The following is a 17,912-nucleotide window of genomic DNA, read 5'->3' on the forward strand; positions in this document are numbered from 1 at the left end:
ACAAATAACCAATGTGCAAAGGCAGACAATCTGTGCAAATACAGACAAAAACAAATAATAATAATAAAATAGGTAAGTCAGTAAATAGAACTGAGAACATGAGTTGTGGTGTCCTTGAAAGCGACTTCATAGATTGTGGAATCAGTTCAGAGTTGAGGTGGATGAAGTTATCCATGCTGGTTCAGGAGTCTGATGGTTGAAGGCATGTTAACCATTGCTAAGTTGGTCCTGCTCTCATCTCTCAAACAGATTGTGGTGGGTTCAAATCATAACCAAGAAATACAAGCATGGAAGATCTAGGCTGGCTTTCTAATGCAACACCAAGGGGCTGTCAGAAGTGTCGCTTATTGGATCTGAACTCTGAGTTGGACACAACAACTCTAAAAGAAAAGCAGCAGAGTTTTCTCTGTAGCCTTGGAGAATATTTATCCCTCAAACAACAACTAAGTGACTTGATCATCACAAATTGGCTGCTGTGTTTCATACAATATAACGGTGATTATAATTCAGAAGGGTTTGATTGCCTTCATTCTGCTTTGAAATATCCTGAGGTCCTGAAAGGAGGAATTTAATTTGCAGTGTTCAGACACCTGACAGAATAAAGAAAAATCCATCTTTTAATTCTGGGTAGGTGAGATCACCGAGTGATGTTAAGAGTCACTGAGTGGCGTTACTCGATTTTCAGCATTTTAATGTGAGGTGCCTTGATGACTCAATGCTTCAAAGATGCATCCCACAAAGTTACTGCCTTATACTGAATTGCTGAATCTCAAGTATGCAGGTTGACTTTGTGTGTGTGTGTGTGTGTGTGTGTGTGTGTGTGTGTGTGTGTGTGGTGTGTGTGTGTGTGTGTGTGTCTATGTGTGCCTGTCTTTCTCTATCTATATGTGTGTGTGCATGTGCGCGCGTCTGTCTGTCTGTGTCTATGTGTGTGTGTGTCTGCCTGTCTACCTGTGAATGTGAGTCTGTGTGTGTATGTGCATGCCTGTGTATGCAAATGTGTGTGTTTCTCTCTGTGTCTACAGTGTGTGTGATGGAGGAGGGGAAGGAGGGCTAATGGTATGTAATGAAGGCAGGGAAGGTGGGAGATTCAGTGGTAATGCATTCATTTCCTTCATCACGCTGAGCTTTGGGCTGCGGTTGTAAATTACCCTTCATTCAATAGCCACTTTGGGACATGCACACCTGCAAAGCTTTCCAGCCACTGGATCAAGACACCTTGCAGGCTATGGATGATAACAAGCCACCTTGCCAGGTAAACACACAGGCCAAATCCAGAGAGTTCTCAGTTTCTGCTCTGAACTCTCAACTGTGCTGAATAGTTAAATAGACATGTGGAGGTGGCTAGTCAGTTGGACAAAGAGTTGCCACCATTTCATGGAAAAAGGGGTAAAAAATGGCCCACAAGCCAACTGCACCACATAGGGACAAAACAAAACTCGTCCAGCCCGCAAAGTGTTAATGCTTTCTGAGAGGAAGTTCCCCCATACCTCATAAATCCAAGGATTTCTTTGCAAGAAGTCTTTCCCGTGCAAGTGGCCGCTGTGAGTTCCTGGACTTGTACGCTGACAGCTTGTAAAACCGGTCCACAACATCTGAGAGGAATTAACAGGCCAGATCTGGCAGAGTTCGAGCTGAAAGTGTCAGTAGTCCAGTCCAGCACCCTGCAGACAAGCACAGGCCTTTGCCACTGCTGCATCCAATTTGATACAAGCCATGCCAAACCTGGAACTCATTCCGTTTTAGTTACCTTCTCTTGGTCGCACTAATGAGGATGGGTAGTGATACAAGTGTTGACCTGCCCATCACTCCCATGAAGCTTCCCCTCAATGGGAAATCTCGTGTCTCATGCACAAGTCAGACTGAGGGAGCTGCTCATGTGTTTGCACTAATATATAGTAGAAAAGATAAATTCAGAATTAAAATGAAATGAATGAATGAACGAATATATTAATGTAAACTCGCCATCTCTCCGGGACTAGAATGGTACAGGGCACAAAAGTGTGTCTGTAGTGTTAAAAAGAGCCAAGTGAAATGCTCCTTTCTAGTTCTGTGTTTAGAACACTACCCGTGTTTGTCTTCATATCAATCATTTCTGTCATAACTTCATATCTATTACACTTAAGGACTTGTCAGGTCTATCGTTACTTAATTTGCCTGTTTTATTCCCTGAATTTTCAAATGCTCCACACATGATCGACTCCTCTGTAAGGAGAGAGGGAGAAGGAAAATTCAAGGCAAATCAAAGTTCCCCAGCTCTGAGGTTTTTTTTTTCGAGCCAAGTCTATGTACAGCTATGACTTCAATTAACTTCATTCTGCTAAATCCTTCATGTCAGCCCAGGGCAGTGAATGGAAACCTCTTCCTTCTTGTTTCAATCTTTCGCCAAGTCCGTTTGCCTTGAGCTCATCTAATTGAAAGTGATCTTCGGTACGAGCCCCCTTCTGCCTAATCCTTGTCTGAAGTAACCCACATGGTCCTCATTATAGCCACACCGGTCTCTTTTATTCAATTTCTCATTCGTTTCTGCCAGATGCATTTTTTAAGATGACATTATTAACTCCATGCTCACGAGTTCCTGTCCGCGACAGAGGCCAATAGATGTTATCAAGCAGCATAGATGTATACTGTTACCTCTCAAGTATTCTATAGATTACATTTTGTGCAAAAGGCAATTGAGGGCTTTATAACTTTAATAAAACTGAAACCCAAACGCACATTTATGTAAACAGTAATATAGAAGAGTGTGACTGTGTACCTTGGGTTTTAGTAATATGGGATACAGTCAGATGTATGTGATAGACATTTACAACAGGGGACTCAAAGGGATTTCAAATTGCATTGTGGAGAAGGCTGCTTTGCAACTTTAGAATCGTCCCTGGCCAAAATCTTAATCAAATTTATTTGAACAGTGAAGCAATTCATTGGACAAAATGTCCAATTAATGCACCTTCCGTGGAGGGAAACTTCTTCGCAGACGTAGTACGGAAGGAGATTTTTAAAAATCGCTAATGCTGGACTCAGATGTTTGTTGTCGACTGCGAGGGATCCATGGAAAAGCAACAAGGAAAATCCCAGCCGCATCTGAAGTTCACTCATTTTTTGTCCTCAACGAGTCTACCAACCAAAGCCTAAGCTGGCAGGTCAAATATGTAGGAACCAACGTTGCTTGTTTGTTCAGGGGTGAGGAACAAAAAGGGCACTGTGCAATGAGACGCAGCAGAGGGGAAAGAGAAAGATCAATAGCAGAAGAGCCAGGCTGAAGAAGAGAAGAAATCTTAAATCAGAGAGTTGTTACAATCCAGGACACATGAAAGAGCAATAAAAGCAGGTTCAATTTTAACTCTCGGAAGGGAATTGGATAAATATTTGTAAAGAAAACATCGGCTGAGCACTGAGTTCAGAATAGCTAGACTGAAGCTAATGGTGTAGCTCATCCAAAGAGATTCAATCAGCCAAATGGCCTCTTCCTTAATTTTATACCTCCATAATTTGGCATGGTAGAATAGTAGTTAGCGTAATGCACAATGCCAGCAACCTGTATTCAATTTCCGCCACTGGCTGTAAGGAGTTTGTATATTTTCCCCGTGACTGCGTGGGATTCCTCCAGGTGCTCTGGTTTCCTCCCACAGTCCTAAGACATATCAATTAATAGTTTCATTGGTCACATGGGTGCAATTGGGTGGCACAGGCTCATTGGGCCAGAAGGGCCTGTTACTGTGCTGTATCTCTAAATAAATAAAAAAATAAATAAAATAATTTCTTTGGGAATATGAACATATGAGAAGGAAAGTTGAACAATGACGAGGGCCAAAGCATAAGGAAGAGTTTCAAAGTACATTGAGTAATAGACACTCAGTAGCAACCTTTCTTTAAGTGTGAGATAGGCCATAATTCAAGTCACAGGTCCATAGTTCATTCGTTCATTATGTGCCGTGTCGTATGACGTGCGCGATCATGTTCTTGACCATGATGGTTCTTGGCAAATTTTTCTACAGAAGTGGTTTGTCATTGCCTTCTTCTGGGCAGTGTCTTTACAAGATGGGTGACCCCCAGCCATTATCAATACTCTTCAGGGATTGTCTGCCTGACGTCAGTGGTCACATAACCAAGATTTGTGATATGCACCAGCTGCTCATACAACCATCCACCACCTGCTCCCATTGCTTCATGTGACCCCGACTGGGGGGCTAAGCAGGTGCTACACCTTGCCCAAGGGTGACCTGCAGGCTGGAGGGAAGGAGCACCTTACACCTCCTTTGGTAGAGACACATCTCAACCCCGCCACAGTAAAGTTTAGAAAAATACATACAGAGGATTACAACAAAGTGAAGAAGGCTACAGTAAAGCTGTAACTAAAACTTTTTTGCTAAGCAAAAGAACAGAGGGATTGTAATGCACATGTTCACTGATTAATGCCTCACTGTAAAATTAAGGTTGCCTGCCTAGTTATTCCTTTCCGTGCCTTGTAGTGCATTGGGCAGCAACCTTGCCATTTTTTTAGTATTTATCTGTTCTTTACAAGGCCTGATTACTAGCTCAACGCTCAACCCAGTACAGATGGAAAGCCAGCTGGATTCAAACCTGGGGTCACTCGCCTCAAAGTCCAGTGCAGATGCCACTACACCACCAGCCAACTAAATTCCTGGCTTAGAGATTCATTTTATGCTGAAAAGTGCTTCTGACTATATAACACTACATCCAGAGGAGCTCATTAGAATGATCCTGATGAGGGGGTTAATGTACGGGAAATTTTTGATGGACCTGGGCCTGTACTCACTGAAGAATGAGGGTGGATCTCACTGAAACCTACTGACTATTGAAAGGCCCTGAAAGTGCAGGCATGAAGAGGATATTTCCAATAGTGGAGAAGTCTAGGACTAGAGGGCACAGCCTCGAGAATACAAGGATGTCCATTTAGCACAGAGAGGAAGAGGAATTTCTGTAGCTAAAGGGTGTTGAATTGGAGAATTCATTGCTATAGAAGGCTTTTGAGGCCAAGTCATTGGGTATTGTTTATCTATTTATTTATTTATTTATTGACATACAGCACAGAATAGGCCCTTCAAGCTACACTGCCCAGCAATCCCCCAATTTAATCCTAGCTTAATCACGAGACAATTTACAATGACTAACTAACACCTACCAACTCTTATGTCCTTGGACTGTGGGAGGAAAACAGAGCACCCGGAGGAAACCCACGCAAGAGAACTAACAAGGTCTCACAGGGAGCAGCGGGAATTGAACCTTGGTCATCTGCACTGTAAAGCGTTGTGCTAACCCATATGCTACTGTGCCACCTAAGCAGAGGTTAATAGGTTCCTGATTAGTAAGGGTGTCAAAGGTTACAGGGAGAAGGCGGGAGAATGTGGTTGAGAGGGAAAATAAATCAGCCATGATTGAATGAGAGAGCGGCTAAATGGCATAATTCTGCTTCTATATCTTATGGTCTTATGTTATCCAGTCCTTCAGTTATTATGTTTTAAATTAGCGCTCTAGATTCCCACAGACACAACACATAACAAATGAACGAGTTTCCCACAAACCACACATCTTGAATGTAGGATCAGAATTCCCACCCCTCGGCCTCATGGTCCCCTCATGCCTGCAATTCCTGGCATTGTTTTTGGTTTTATTCAATAGAGCACAAAGAGAAATAGGAAAAAAATGTCGCTGATCCAGCATTGATAAGAATTGTGCTCAAGGCCAGGATAACATCTTCAAGAAATGAGTTTCCTATGACTCTGGGTGCTGGGGAAATCCCATTTCTGGGCTATTTATCTACATGGCCCATCCATGATGACTAAACAACCTACTTCAGCCTAGTCCTATTTACCCCTATTTGCCCCATATCCCTCTAAACCTTTCCTATCTACAGTACTGTGCAAAAGAGCCAGTGTGCCTAAGACTACTGCACAGTGCTGTGGTAATTTTATATATTGCACTGTACAGCTCCCACAGAACAAAAACAAATTATCATCGAGTGATGATAAACTCGATTGTGATATGGGTCTCTATTGTGGACTGAGAGTGGGAAGGGGCAGGGGGAGGGAAATCATGGTTGGGAAAAGGAGGAAGGGAGCGGGAAGCACCAGAGAGATATTCTGTGTTATTCATTTACTCCCAGTTTACAGCCAGCACCTCAGAGCAGGACAGGTTAGAGAGAGCATTTGAACTGCAGGCAAACTGGGGTAAAGATTTAAAATAAATTGGGGAGAATGACTGGAAGGAAAGTATAGGAGAAAACTGGGCAAGGGTGAGCCACATCTGTGGCCTGTACAGCTTTCCGGTTAACCCTAGCTTTCGGTGCTAATCGCTGCCTCGGACGGATGGCTCGCAGCTAAAAATCTCACACCTCGGATTTGAGCAATGCTGACAACTTTGACATGAAAGCCCCATCTGCGCATAATCAGTACTTGTTACAGTGCAGGAGTACCAGAACCAGCTGAGAGAAAGAAAAGCCAATTCCAATTACAATGAGACAAACATGTTGACAGCGCTCGACTTGGATGGTTGGAAAAACAAAGTTACTGAAGGGAGAAAGAGCAGTGAATAAAACACACAGTATTGTTTTGAGGATGGGACAGGGTAGAAAGTCTTTTTCCAAAGAATAAGACGCCAAGAACAATAAGATCATTTATATAGGATGAAATATAATACGATTTAGAGGGAAACACCAAATTTGTTCTGTGGTGTAAAATTCAGTACCAGGGTTATTTGTTGAGACAGTAAATATATGAATACCGTACTGTGTAAAAGTCTTAGGCACATGTATATAGTTAGGATATTTGTCAATGTGGAGTGGAGAGTGAGTTTGTAAATCTGGTGGAAGCAAAGGATGATGAGAATGGCGAGGGTGAAGTGTCACGGGAGGGGTGTGAGACAGGTGGCAGAGAGGTGCCAGGAGACAGGGGTGGGGATGGTACGGTGCAGACAAACCCAGCCCTGAAACACCAAGCAAGGCATTTGATTCCAAACAATTGTTTTATTGATCATTACAGAATGTCTCTCTGGTGCTTCCCTCTCCCTTCTCCTTTTCCCAACCATGATTCCTCTCTCCCTGCCCCCTTCCCACTCTCAGTCCACAATAGAGACCCATATCAGAATCAGGTTTATCATCACTCATATGTGTCATGAAATTTGGGTGTTTTTACAGCAGCAGCACAGTACAATTCAACAGATCAGGCAGCATAGTACAGATGCTTCAGCCTTTTTAACCTCCTCTAAGATCAATCTAACCCTTCCCTCCTACATAACCCTCCATTTTTCTATCATCCATGTGCCTCTCTAAGAGTTTCATAAATGTCCCTAATATATCTGCCTCTTCCACCACCTCTGGCAGGACATTCCACATGCCCACCACTCTCTGTGCAAAGAACTTACCTCTGACAGCCCCCCACTTTACTTTCCTCCAATCTCCTTAAAAATTTGTTCCCTTGTATTAAAGTTCAAAGTTCAAATTAAATTTATTATCAAAGTACATTAATTGTATGTCACTGTATAAAACCCTGAGATTCATTTTCTTGCAAGCATACTCAATAAATCCAGAATAGAATCAGTGAAAGACCACCCCAACTGCACATTCAACCAGTGTGCAAAAGACAACAAACTGTGTAAATACAAAATAAAAGAAGTAATAATAATAAACAAATAATTAATAAATATCAAGATCATGAGATGAAGAGTCCTTGAAAGCAAGAACACAAATTTTGGGAACATTTCAGTGATGGGGCAAGTGAGGTTGTGTGAAGTTATCCCGTCTGCTTCAAGAGCCTGATAGATGAAGGGTAATAACTGTTCTTGAACCTGGTGGTGTGACTCCCGAGGCTCCTGTGCCTACTTCCTGATGGTGGCAGTGAGACTAGAGACTGATCTGAGTAGTCTGGGGGTGGGGGCGGTTGCTGATGATGGATGCTTCTTTCCTGTGACAACACTCTGTGTAGATGTGCTCAATAGTGAATTAGCCATTTCTGCCCTGGGAAAAGTCTCTGGCTATGCACTCTTTTGATTCCTCTTAGCTTGTACATCTCTATCAAGTCACCTCTCACCCTTCTTCATTCCAAAGAGAAAAGCCCTATCTTGTTCAACCTATTTTCATAAGACATGCCCTCTAGTCCAGACGGCATTCTGGTAAATCTCCTCTGCACCTTTTCTAAAGCTTCCACATCCTCCCTATAATGAGGTGATCAGAACTGAACACAATATTCCAAGTGCAGTCTAATTAAGGTTTTATAATGATGCAACATTACTCTACAGCACTACCTTTTAAGATAACTACCATTTAAGATGAATTGACCCCCGTTCCCCTAAGTCTTGCAGAGAAGAATGTACTAGTGGTGAAGAAATGGCCATGCATGTGAAGGAAGGCACTATCAGCTGATGTCAGTCATACTAAACAGCAAGAAGGCATTTATCAGTTGCCTGAAATAAAGAAACCACCCAGTGCCAGGCTTGCAAATTTCCTGCCAGTCTGCCTATGTCTTTTGAAATGGATTCAAATAAAACCAAGCCAAATGTAAACTCATTAGAGCAAATCACAAAGCAGATATCTACATGGAGGTCTCTATGATGACAAGAACAGAAAATGTATTATCTGAGGGTGTGCTTATCCACATCTCCAACATGTTCCCCAGGATATCCTGGAACTCTATGTCAAAGGAGAAGGAAAATGGTTCTTGTTCTCTTGAACAAGGGAAACTTGTAGTAAAGTCACCCTAGAAAAAAAATTAAAAGTAATTATAATTTACGCTATTACAAATTAGCCTCAGGAAAATTCCTAGGAAATAAAATACTTCTACACTGGAGACCCTTGTTATTTTTTCAATTGACTGCTGAAATGGAATGGCCTTATCACTTCCTGAATGAGACTGGCAGTGGTTTCATATATACTGATACTGATACAAGTAAAAACTAAAGAAGTGGGATTCCCGAAACACGCCAAGGCTGTTTTCAGTGATTCTGCCACGAAATAATCAGGTATTTAAAATAAACATGGCATTCAGATAGAGGAGCCAGGGTATAATGTGACAGACAGGTGGTTTACATTTTGTGGTATGAATGCTAGGCTTGAGAGAAGTGTAAGAACTAAAAAGAGTGGAGGTTCTTGTTGGTTCATTTCCAAGAACAATTTACTTGCTTTGCCCTCTAAACAATCAACACTAAAATTAGATACTTGCTCCATAAAATATGATTAACAAACATGCAAGACTGGAGGGTTTATGTGCAGTCTAGTAAGTTTCAAGAGCCAGAAATATTAATAGCTAGTAAGGGAGACGTGAGACAGCTTCATAGAGAATGGTATCTTCAGGGAGAACACTGGATGCCATAGAACAGACAAAAACCAAGATGATAACTCCTGCTCCACTCAGTTTAAATGTGATCAGGTTAGGTAAACAGACATCAACTTGTCCCAAAAGTCCAATTCTAGTTCCTCACTTGTGCATTGACTGGAATTAGGTCAAGACTCTGAAACAATACCCCAGCATGGGTCAGTACCTCCAGGGCATGAACTTACTTACATCCCATTATGCTGCTGGTGTTTAGGGCAGCAATAAAGGTCCTCCATCGCAGACTGTCATTTGCCACCTTCTCTATTGAGCCCCTGAGCCTAGCTGTGGTTCAGAGTCATCATTTCTGCCTCTATGGTACAGCTCCAAGTTGTCTTTGGTCTCTCACGTTTCCTCCACTCTTTAGGGGTCCAATGAGGATCAGTCTTGATGATGAAGTTGACCCGACATCTCATCATCTGCCCAATCCATTTCCAAAGTTTCATCATGATGACTGTAGCCATGTCTTCTTATTGACACTGAAGGAGTAGGGTTTGGTTGGAGAGCTTTCTTGGGCAGAACATACAGAGGATCTTGCAGAGGCTCATGGTGCAACGACAGCTTGGCAAGGTTAATCATTGATCTGAAGACATTTCTAGCTTTGCTGAGTCTGCACTGAACCCCTCCAGGATAGGAGTGATTGAAGTGGGTGATCAAGGGAGAAACAAAAATAGGTAAATTTTGTGAAGAGGAACAAACTGTCAATGTTTCAGTACAAGCCATTTCATCAAGATAGAGGGTCTCAGCCCAAAATGTTGACTGTTTTTTCCCCTCCATAGATACCGCCTGACTTGCTGCATTCCTCCAATATTTTTGTGTGTATTGCTCAAGATTGCCAGCATCAGCAGTATTTCTTGTGTTTACAGGAAAATTTTTACCCCTTTCAGGTCATTGGATGGAAGGTATACAAATAAGATGGAGGTATGCAAATTTATTGTACTATATTTGCATGATTCAAATCTGGTATCTATTTATGATGCAATATTTTTGATACTTCAACTTGACCTTGATATTGAATGTGGATATTTACCTATGTGCAAAGCATACTTAAACTTCTGCTTAAGGGGAACATGAGGGGAAACATCTTCACTCCAGGGGTCAAGTGAGTGTGGAATGAGCTGCCAGCACAAGTGGCACATGTCAGTTTGATTGTAATGTTTAAGAGAAGTTTGGATAGGTAGATGGATGGTAAATATATGGGAGGAGGGTGGTAATTGCTCTGGTGCAGGAAGTTGATGGGAGTATGCAGTTTAAGTGACTTGGCACAGACTAGATAGGTCAGAGGACCTGATCCTGCGCTGTACTTTTCTTTGACTCTATGACTCTAAATATTGCCTATCAGATGCCCATATATTTGAGAAATGGATCATAAATCCTATGCAATAGAGTCAGTCCAAGATAGGGGTCATGATGATGACCCGAGAAGCTACCATCAGACTTAGTAAGTAGGCTTGGGATTTGCACACTCTCATAGGTATTAACATTTGCCAGTTTTTTTTCTTATTTTAGATGAAATGTCACTATCTGCAAGAATGTCAAAGTGAATGCACTAAAAGACAGGCAGAATGTGTGACATCCCTTCAAGGCAAAACAAAACCCTGTGTTGTTGTTGCAGGGAAATTCTTCAGATTTTGTGCTTAGCCATAATATACTCCAGTATTTTCAAGGCTGCTGTGAGCTGGCTCTTGGTATGTCAAATGGAGATGTACAAAACCGGCTGATTAATGCTGACATCGGTATCACACAAATCCTGATGTCAATTTCCTGACTGCTCCTTTTCAAATATTTTTCTGATGACAATTTCACACAAGTTTTGCTGTCAAATTCATGCATAGGACTTGCTGTTCAGAGCCAACCTTTAACAGGTTCTTTCCAAAATCTCTTCCTAAGTAACAGGCAACAGCATGAACCCTGTCCTCTTATATTACAGTTCCAGAGCAAGGATTCAACTGTGAAATAGGCTGACACAGAATTTTACTCCCAAAGTACAAATGATGTTGAAGAATAGTTCACAACTAATAGAGCTGCTGCCTCACGGCGCCCTCAACCCAAATTCATTTCTTCCTTCTGGTGCTGACTGTTTGGAATCTGCATGTTCTCCCTGTGACTGCATGACAACTTCATTAAGATGGTTAGTTAATTGGTCATTGTAAGTTGCCCCTAGTGGATGGGTTACAAACAGAACCTGGAAGGAGTTGATGGGAATGTAGGCAAAATTAGTTTCTTTACTCCATGAACCAGCACAGATTCAATTGACTGAACGACCAGCTTCTGTGTTGTAAGGAAATATGAAATGTGGACCTTTCTACTACCCGGAGCTTTTCCTTCACATATTTTCTCTTTCTAGAGATGCTCACACAATGGCTTGCCAACAGTGTTTGATCTCCATCCCATTGTCTTCTGCACCCCTCCATTGTCCTTGGAATTTTATTGAGCCTGGTATCCAAACAGTCTTACGCTATCCTTGCTGTACAGAATGGAAGTTCACCTGACCATCCCAGTAAAGTCTCATAAGTATGTCAAGAAGGCTTAGAGGTGATCAGTCAATATGAGAAGTCCAGAAGGAGGAAGATGAGTTGATTCGGTTTCCAGTTAGGAAGCTGTCTTTTCAAAACACTGTGAAGTATTTAATGAACATATTATCAGTCACCTTGCATGACTGTATCTCATTTTCCTCCTCAGTTTTGGCAGATGGAGTTCAATTTGGAGAAGTGTGAGCAGACACACTTCGGAAGGTTGAACTCGAAGGCAGTGTATAGTGTTAATGGTAGGATTCTTATCAGTGTGTAGAAAAAGAGAGATCAGTGGGTCCACGATCATAGATTCCACAAAGTTTCCACATGTGTTAATATAGTGGTTGAGTAGATGTATGGATTGAGATCAAGAGCCATGGGGAAATGTTGCAGTTCTATAAAACTCTGTTAATACCACACTCAGAGCACTGCATCCAGTTCTGGTTTCCTTATCATAGGAGGGAAGGAGAAGCCTTAGATTAGGATGCAAAGAAGATTTACCAGGATGTTGTCTGGGTCCGTGAGCAAGTCTTATGAGGAAAGGTTGAGCAATCCTGTTTTTCTCTCTTTTGAGTGAAAGAGGATGAGCAGTGATGTGATAGAGATGTAAAAAAATGATAAGAAACATTAATATATGGACAGCCAGCGCATTTCTCCCAAGGCATAAATGGCTGCTGTGAGAGGGCATATTTCTAAGCTACCTGCAGGGAAGTATAGGCAGGATATCAGACATAGGTATTTTTACACAGAGAGTGGTGAATGCATAGAATGCGTTATCAGGGGTGGTGGTAGAGGCAGATACCTCTAAAAAATGGAGGGCTATGTGTGAGGGGAGCATTAGATTGATCATGACTAGGTTAAAAGGTTAGCGCAGCATCATGGACAGAAGGGCTTATAGTCTGCTGTAATGTTCTATGTTCTCTGCTTGAAGACAGGAATGTACAATTTATAGTTGAACTTGCACCCAGATCAGAAGGCTTTCATTGGAGTGAACTTTCACCTACAGGTTACTTTTCAATCTCTTTAATTCTGCCAGATCTCCCAGGGTATTATGTCTTGTTTAGATCTCGAAAAGATTCACTACTCACTTTCTAATTCGGACATAAAGTTCCATAGGGTGTGGGGATCTCTTCTTGAATATTTTCATAACTCTCACCTAGATTGACAAGTGTTTGTTCTTTTTTCCCTTGATAATCAGACCCTACATTTCCAGCTTTTTTTTTAACTTCTGTTTTTTTCTGATCAGGTAGCAGGCTGCCCTCCCCTTTTTTTTATTACAATATGTAGTTCTGGGGTAATAAAAGTCTATCTCATATAATGGTTGGCTTGGAGTTGGATAGGTGATGGATTGGGTGCTTTTCTTTCTTTTTCTCTTTTTTTTCCTTTTTTACTATGGGTGACTTGCTCATTTGTTAAGACATGTATTATTGTTATTTTTGTTTATATGGCAATGATCCTTCTATATATATTATTGATTTTCTTTTCTTCATTGTAGTTTATAGAAAATTATAAATAAAATATTTTTTAAAAAGATCTCCCAGGGTATCTCTCCAGGCATCCGTGAAAAAAAAATCATGGCATTGGAAAAAGGCTTTGAATGCTTTGGACTGATGATTCTAAAAACCAATGGATTAAGTACAGGTCCCAGTCTTCCTCCCATCACGATTGAAGCATTACTGATTCTTTCTTGGTCTATGGGAAGTTGGCTGCAACGATGGGTAATAGTGGACTAACAATGAAGTTAGAGAAGACAGATGCAGAAGGTTGAGTGATGGGTGAGGTTTCAGCCATAGTCTGCAGACACTGATCAGAAAGGTTCATCATGTTGGAAATTCTGGAGGGAAGGAGGAATGGGACCACCCAATGTACACAGATTTGAAAGGCAGGTTGGTTCTTCAAGAGCAATTGAGAGAGTGGAGTCTTCTGAAGATTGTTCTGCTTTGTTACCCAATAGGGGTGAGGATAATGGAAGTGTTCACTCACACTCTTGCTCTTTTTAATAAAAAAACTGTTACTTTCTTGAAAATATTTGCGTACATGGATTAGTAAGTTAATTGGTCACATGGTTGTAATTGGGCAACAGGGTTTGTTGGATTGAGAGGGTCTGTTTCCATGATGTATTTTTAAATAAATAAATTCATACAATCTAGTCAATTCATTAAAATGTTACAGTCAGACATTAAGCAATATGATTTTTATTTTGTGTGTGTGTGTGTATGTGTGTGTATGTGTGTGTGTGTGTGTGTGTGTGTGTGTATCTGTCTGTGGGGTGGGGTGGGAATAGTGCAGTGTTATTATATTGTATTCACCCACTACATTATGTCTACAGAGGTTTTGGCCAGACCATAGGGGCTCTTTCACAAAATTGCAGACTGCTGCTCTGCCACCAGTAATGGTTACCTAGTTTGGTACACGGCCCCTTGGTTTTGTATCATTGGGCTGCTGGGAATGAACCAAGGCAGATATCAGCCTACCCTGCAACATCCTGAGGCAGGGTTTTAACCCAAAACATTCACAATTTGTTTCCTCCTTCAGATGCTGCTGGACTCAGTAATTTCCTCCAGCAGATTGTTTGTTGCTCCAGAACCCAGCATCAGCAGTCTCTTGTGTCTGCTCTCTCCACATTTTCCATGTAAAAAGCCATTCCATCAGGAGGCTGACATTTCATTCAATATTCATATAACTTGAAAATATATAAATCATTCTGTGCTTGGATGATTGACATTATATTCTCATGACATCAGTTTTCTTTTACGTAACATTCATGACCAAAGAGATTCTGGTCTGTCTGTGTGAATTTAGTTCTAACTTGGCCAGAGCCACACCAAGCTCCATCGTACCCCTCAGAATAGGCCTCCTTTAACTTCCTGGAATGTGCAGCCTGTAGCATATGATCTTGGGACAGCTCCACACACTGGAAGATCCAGCAAGGGTTCAGTAACCAAACCTGAGCTGCAAGTTGCCCATGCCTGTCAAACACAGAATTCCAAGTAACACATACAAAGTGCTGGAGGAACTTGGCAGGTGTGGCAGAATCTATGGTAAAAGAATAAACAGTCGATGTTTCAGGCCAAAACCCTTCATCAGGACTGGAGAGGAAAGGGGAAGAAGCCACAATGAGAAACCTATTCAAATTGAACCTTGATAGAGACAACGGCATCTTTTCCCATACATCCTTGCCAAATGCAGAACGATATGGATGACAATCTTATCTACAGACAGCTGTCTCAAACACATTATATGGGACACCAGCTGTACATAAAGGAATCATTAGACATAGGAGCAGAATTAGTCCATTTGGCCCATTAAGTCCACTCTGCCATTCAATCATGGCTGATTTATTTTCCCTCTTAACCCTTATGACATGTTGTTTCCAAACTATTGGATATAAGAGAGGGCAATTCTCTTCACAATTGAACAATGACTTAGTACTTATTGGAAAGTTTTGGAACTTTATATTCTGCCAAAGGATTTTGATGCTCTGCTCAGGGAACCATGCAAAGGATCCACCATCTCCTTTTCCCAAGGATATTAGGTGCAGGCCATTGAGTAATTGTGATTAATGCATTGTTTACATCAAGGAGTAGATAATAAGACAGTCAAAATTCAAAGTTCAAATCACATTTTATGAAAGTACATATGGTTTACATCACCATATACTACCCTAAGATTTATTTTCTTGTAGGCATTTGCAGTTGAACAAAGAAGTACAACAGAATCGATGAAAACTATATACAAAGACTGACAAGCAATCAATCAAAAAAAGACAAACTGCAAAATGAATATAAATAATAATGAATAAATAAGTCAATAATACTGAGAACATGTTGTAGAGTCCTTGGAAGTGAGTCTATAGGATGTGGAATCAGTTCATAGAGTTAAAGAGAAGTACAGCATAGAAACAGGTTCTTCAGCCCATCCATTCAAAGTCAAGCCATTTAAACTGCTTACTCCCATTGACCTGCACTTGGACTATAGCCCTCCATACCTCTTCTATCTATGTAGCTATCCAAAATTCTCTTAATAGTTGAAATTGAGCTTGCATGCACCACTTGCACTAGAAGCTCGTTCCACACTCTCACCACCCTTTGAGTGTAGAAGTTTCCCCTCACGTTCTCCTTAAACTTTTAACTTTTCACCCTTAACACATCACCCTTCCCACCCAACCTCAGTGGAAAAAGCCTGTTTGCATTTACCCTATCTATACCCCTCATAAATTTGTACACCGCTATCAAATCTCCTCTCAATCTTCTACATTCCAAGGAATAAAGTCCTGACTTATTCAATATTTCCATATAACTCACCCCAACACATAAAAGGGTTGGAGTGAAAGAGGTTATCCACACTGGTTCAAGAGCCTGATGTTTGTTGATGGTAATAATTGTTCCTGAACCTGAGACAAACTGAATGGAGCATTTATGAGAAAAGGCTTTGTTACACAGAAAGTGGTTAGGGCCTTGGGTAACTGGGGACTAGACAAGCACCAAGATCTTTTCTGATGCGGGAGCAGTAACTAATGACAGTGTAACCTGAAGAGTCATATACTGCATTCTGTTATTGTATTTCCTTTGTATTACTTTGATTAGGTTTCAATAGAAGCATTTAATATCAGAGAAGTGTATACAACATACAAACTGAAATTCTTTTCCTTCACAGACAGAAGAGTGCCCCAAAGAATGAATGGCAGTTAAAACATTAGAACCCCAAAGACTCCCCCCCCCAACAACTCCCCTCCCACAGACAAGCAACAGCAAGGCAACGACCCCACGCCTCTCCCACCAGCAAAAAAGCATCCACACCCTTGCCGAGCACTCAAAGTGTGCAGCAAAGCATCAAAAAAGACATAGACTTGAAGTACCCCAAAAGCTACTCATTCACCCGATAATTCAAGATGCCACACCACAGGCTCCCTCTCTCTCCATAAGGGAAAAAGAAATGTCCACATTTCACATCAAAAGGGGAGACATAACAAACAACTCACTGATTTATGGTGTTAAAAGTCCATTGTGTTGCTTTTTCTGAGCTCTGTGCCCGGAGAGTCGGCACCAAAAAGGGACAGTCCCCTGGCAGCTAACTCGCTGCTCCTGATGTTCCGTGCTTTCCCGTGAAGTTTCAGTCAGGGGCACCGCCTTAGAATCAGCATATCCCCAGAGCCACGAAATCCCAGAACCCTGAAGGTGCAGTATTCCAGGCCCCGTCCTTGAGTTATCAAAGAGCTGCCGGTCGTGAGACCCTGAGAGCGGGTCACTTTCCTGCAGAGAACCAAGGTCAGAGTGTAAATCCAGGTCAGGGTCTTCAAAAAACAAAACCCACACCCTGAAAAAGGAAAAAAGATATATCAAAGATAGAAGTAAAGCTATTTCTGAAGATGCAAACAAAGGAGTTATCATTTAGCACCATCTTAACGTTGATTACTGAAGTTTTGAAATCATCTATATGGATAGCATGCAAAGCAGAGTTTCCAATTGTAGGCATGGAAGCTTTGGAGGAGAATTACCAGGATACTTCCAGGATTGAAGATCTTGTCTCAGAACAGAATAAAACTTTATTGTCATTGCTCAAGACAATGAGAATGCCGTGCTACTCCAGTCCATGCTAAAATATTTACAATTCATGTGATATAGATTAATTTTTAAAAATTACATGCAACAAGCGACTTTGATTGTCCATAACATTCAAAGGCTATTGGCAAGCCACAGCATGGTAATATTCAGCTACTCAACAGCCCTCGGGATGAAGCTGTTCTTCAATCTTATTGTCATGGCTAAGATGTTTCTGTATCTCCTACCAGTTGGCAGGAGATTGAACAAACAGAGTGATGCACCATCAATAACTCACACTGAGACGTAAGGTGAGATATCGGCTTTTATTGACTGGAAGAAGGAACCAGGAGTGAGTGTCTATCATACTTTGTCCTGGAGACTGAGGCCGAGCGTCAGGCCTCAGATTGCCTTTATACAGGGGCCTGTGGGAGGAGCCACAGGAGCAGTCAGCAGGGGGCGTGTCCAGACAGGCACATAGTTCACCACACAGAGTCCAGGATTTTTATGGGTCTTTAATGATGTTACAAGTT

This window comes from Hypanus sabinus, chromosome 27 (assembly GCF_030144855.1).
Source record: "Hypanus sabinus isolate sHypSab1 chromosome 27, sHypSab1.hap1, whole genome shotgun sequence".
Lineage (NCBI taxonomy): Eukaryota > Metazoa > Chordata > Chondrichthyes > Myliobatiformes > Dasyatidae > Hypanus > Hypanus sabinus.